The sequence below is a fragment of the Osmerus eperlanus genome, chromosome 11, assembly GCF_963692335.1.
Source record: "Osmerus eperlanus chromosome 11, fOsmEpe2.1, whole genome shotgun sequence".
Lineage (NCBI taxonomy): Eukaryota > Metazoa > Chordata > Actinopteri > Osmeriformes > Osmeridae > Osmerus > Osmerus eperlanus.
The window spans coordinates 8,120,225-8,125,003 of record NC_085028.1 but is presented as its reverse complement, the minus strand read 5'-3'; positions in this window follow the sequence as shown (position 1 = coordinate 8,125,003).

Sequence of the window (4,779 nt, the reverse complement as noted above, 5' to 3'; positions counted from 1 at the left end):
TCATCATCACCAGCCTCCCCCCCTCCCCTTTCACCATTATCCCCATTATTCTACTATCCAGGTTCCAGGCTCTCCCCCTAACCTGATCCACCAATTACCACGTTTCCTGCAGTGCGTGCTAGCCCCGCCTCCTCCCATGACAGTGAACCATTGGTCCCCCGGGCCTGTCTGTCTCAGAACAGGAAGTCATCACTGGGGAGGAAGCAAAGACCTGAGGAAACCCCACCACGCACCTTCTCTTTCTCACCAAGGCTCACTGCAAGGCTCACTGCTGCAGAGGGACCCTCTACACAGCCCTGACACACCTGCTGTGTGTGTGTGCTCTGAGAAACATTAACAGCTGTGGATTAGGAACACTAAGGCCCTCTGCTGTAACCAACACTCTCAGAAGTGTCACTTGGAGCTGAAAATCACTCCCTCTAGTCCCCCTCCTCCCCCTCCTCCTCCTACTCCCACAGGTCTCCCCCACCTCCTAAAGCCTCCAGACTCTGTAAGAAGCCCCCACCCTCCTCCTCCTCCCCGATTTTGTTCATAAACACCTGTAAGGAGCAGTCAATCAGAGGCCCGCGCCCTGGTGGAGCTGTCGGCTGTGTGTGTGTGAGGAGCAGAAATATAGTGTGGATAATGCAGAAGTTCATGAAAGGGCCTTGTCTCAAAAGTCCCAAATGCTTTTTTACTTTACTTTTGTTTGTTGTTCTGCATGGTGTTATTATAATGTTGTTTTTTTGTTTTTTAAAATATATTTGAAGGATGAAAAGTATTTATGAAAGCACACTTAATTCGCAATAATGTGTTTGTGACCCACTATGGGCGTGTGTATGTGTGTGTGTGTGTGTGTGTGTTGAAACCAGCCGTAGCCTCCCAGGTGCCAGATTGGACCAGTGAAAAGTCTGGGGGAGAGGATGAAGGAGGGGCTTTAGAGAAACATATATTTCCTGATTGGGCATTGCATTCGACCAATCAAAAAGCCAGCTTGTGCTTTTCATGAAGAACACATGTGGAAGTGAATGGATCCAGAAGGAGAGATCACTACCTAGCAGGTTGCTCTGTGTGCTGTAGGCCTGGGGGGGAGGAGGAAGAGGAGGAAGAGGAGGAGGAGGAGGAGGAAGCAGGATGTCAGAAGTAGTGTGTGGGTCTGATTCATCCTTTCTCATCCCAAAGCTTCTTTCCGTCCACCTCTCAGTCTGTCCGTCCCAGTGGCCAGTAGGACTGGACCCCAGGCCACCCTCTCTGGCCTGTGAATCCTCCTCTCAAAGCTTTAAGTTGGGAGACATTCGCTGTAAATAGATAGTTGCTTTGTCTTTCATCATGCCGTTTCCTCTTCCTGTACATTTGTGATTCTGAATGAAAGGAGAACAATTTTAAAAATGGAATCACTTTATTCCTCTCGACGTGGGTCCCTCTCCCGGCTGGTCCCTGCTGTTCATCACTGGGACATCTCAGTTCTCATGTTTACTTTGTGTTTGTTCTGGTACACTCTGACCCAACATGAGGTCAAACATTACCAAACTGATGCGCCATCATTCTGGCATGTGCTGACTCATGTTTTGATACAGAAGAGACTTTTAAAGATGAATAAGGAAGATTTCTCTGTTTTTTTACGTATTTATTTGTTGTTTTTGTTGTTGTTGATGTTTTTGTACTTTGAACATTTTGCACAGTTTGTTTGTTCTGTGTGTGCATGTGTATGAGTGTGCAAGAGAGACAGAGAGACACAAGGCTCCCAGATAGAAGTTATTTTTCAACATCACAAATCATTGTAATATAATGTTCTTGCGCTGTCTCTATGGCAACTAGATCACACCTGTCCTGCCACAACTGAACCAGCGGCACACAGTACCTGTGTAAAGTTATCTACCATCAGACCACTGATATTTCCAGTACAAAAAATAGTTTCCAGAGCCGATGATATCACACAAACCAGGAAGTGAGTGATTATTGGTGTTGAGTATGTGTGTATGTATATGTGTACGTTAGTGATCTGATAGTATGAGTGATGATACTAATGATAAAAAGCCTTTACTTTGGGATGCATTCTGGCACTTACTAGGTGGACTACAGTCTTGATTGTCTGGGGGTCGGGGGGTTGGTGGGGGGGGGTTGAGTTTGGGTAATGGGAAGGCGAGGGGGGGGGGGGGTCAACCCAATATGTTATATGAACTTTCAACTTTGTATAGGGACACAGACTAATGGAGGGGGACGTGGGGGTTCCTCCGCTCCCTCCTTGTTCTCCACCCTGCCCCACCTCCATGTTCTGTGGGGTCATGGGTCATGCAGGGGTCTTGTAAGGGTCACATGCTCGACCCGGCCCCCCCCAGGAAGAAGCGAGCAGATCTGAGCCTCTCTTCTACATGTACATGTCCGTGCTGTGATCTTGCTTCAACTTTTATTTCCCAAATATGAAATTACTCTGTGTATGTGTGTGTGTGTGTGCGTGTGTTTGTTTGAGAGAGTGTGTGTGAGCATGTGTGTGTGTGCACATTTGTATTTAAGTTTTTCTCTGTAACTGTCTCTTGGTAAATAAATACACTGGACAAAATGTTTTTTGAACATACTCACCCTGATGGAGATTAACATACTCACCCTGCCTCCCTCCTGCCCCTCCCCCTGCCTCCCTCCTGCCCCTCCCCCTGCCTCCCTCCTGCCCCTCCCCCTGCCTCCCTCCTGTCCCTCCCCCTGCCTCCCTCCTGCCCCTCCCCCTGCCTCCCTCCTGCCCCTCCCCCTGCCTCCCTCCTGCCCCTCCCCCTGCCTCCCTCCTGCCCCTCCCCCTGCCTCCCTCCTTCCCCTCCCCCTGCCTCCCTCCTGCCCCTCCCCCTGCCTCCCTCCTGTCCCTCCCCCTGCCTCCCTCCTGCCCCTTCCCCTGCCTCCCTCCTGCTCCTTCCCCTGCCTCCCTCCTGCCCCTCCCCCTGCCTCCCTCCTGCCCCTCCCCCTGCCTCCCTCCTGCCCCTCCCCCTGCCTCCCTCCTTCCCCTTTCCCTGCCTCCCTCCTGCCCCTCCCCCTGCCTCCCTCCTTCCCCTTTCCCTGCCTCCCTCCTGCCCCTCCCCCTGCCTCCCTCCTGCCCCTCCCCCTGCCTCCCTCCTGCCCCTCCCCCTGCCTCCCTCCTTCCCCTCCCCCTGCCTCCCTCCTGCTCCTCCCCCTGCCTCCCTCCTGCCCCTTCCCCTGCCTCCCTCCTGTCCCTCCCCCTGCCTCCCTCCTGCCCCTCCCCCTGCCCTCACCCTGCAGGAATGCTTTATAATAAGGACTGCATCTCTGTCACTCATGCTCTGTATATTCATCCAGCCTCCTCAAGGCTGACCTCCCCAATATTGTTTTGTATTTTCTCCTTTTTTTTCATTAAAAAGATGAAATAAAAATAGTTGCTCCTGAGTTCTAGTCTGTGGTGTGTGTGTGTGTGTATGTCAATGCTGTAAAAGTACTATCAAATAATCAAACAAAGTCTGAGCTTGTTTAAAATGTGTGTGTTGTCAGTTGTGTGTGTGTGCAGCTGGTTACTCCTTCTGGTAGCATGGTGTCTGATCAGGAGGGGTGAGGACCCAGACTGGGTTGGTCTTTCCTCCATGCTGCTACACTGGGTCCCTCAGGGAACTAGGTATTTTTAACAGTCTGGCTGGAACCCTGATCCTCCATCCATCTGCTGGCGCTGGTCCCAAGCCTTACTGCCTGTACTACAACTCCAGTACCTCATCACACACACACACACAAGCATACACTCAAACTCATAAACACACACATACACACATGCTCGTCCACACACACAAACAGGCGCGCAAACGCCAACGCACCCAACACACATGAACAGACGCCGACGCACACACAAACCGGCCCAAAAATCTGCTGGGCCCCTCCCCCCCCTCATAGCCTGGTGCAGGGCTCTGACCCTGGTCTCTCTCTCTACTACCTTCAAGGATGTCTGCTCTCTGCTGTGTGTTTGTATGTGTAGAGGTTTACTGTATGTGTGTCTGTAGTACAGTATGTGTGTGTGTGTGTGTGTGTGTGTGGAGTGGGGTGGGGGGTACAGGGGGGCTGAGTCTCCCAGCCAATTACCACATCCACCAGACAGGCTCAGACTGACTCCCGACCAGCCAATCAGAGCCAGGCTGCGCACTGCCGGGCCGGAGGTGGTTGCCATGGTAACTCTGGGCCTGTTTGCATGGAGGATGATGGAAGAGTGATGGATTACAGTAATGGGGAGGGAGGGAGGGGGTGAGTGGGCTCATACATAAAGATATTGGAAATGTATGAATGCATCTGAAATGAATTGACTTTCAGAAAACGAGAGAGAGAGGAGAAAGGATGGAGAGAAAAAAAGAGAGGAGAGAAGAGAGAGGGTTGAGAGAGAGAAGAAAGAGGGTGGGGAGAGAGAGGAGAACGCGAGAGGGGGGGCATTGATAAAGAAGTAGTAGATATTGGGTGGTGCTGGCATTGGGGTGTTTTGAATGAGCTTTTTTTGTCCTCCTGTTTCCTTGGTGAGTCTTTCTCTGCTCCCTCCCTGCACATCAGGATTCTAGAACAGGCTGCCGGAGAAGCAGCATCACAGCTCTCCTCACCCTGACAGACTGGAAGAAGACAGAACAGACACAGGCCGCAAGCTTAGCAAACCAGCCAGTTAGGCTCACAGACATAAAACCCAAACACACAAGCTGTGAGGCTCAGACATGGCTTTTGGTGCTTACAGACAGCCTGTAAGGTGAACAGCCTTTCAAATGTTACAGTACGCCACAGTATGAAAGGCGTTATCTACTGTATGGTACATGATGCGTGTACCACTCAAGAAAAACC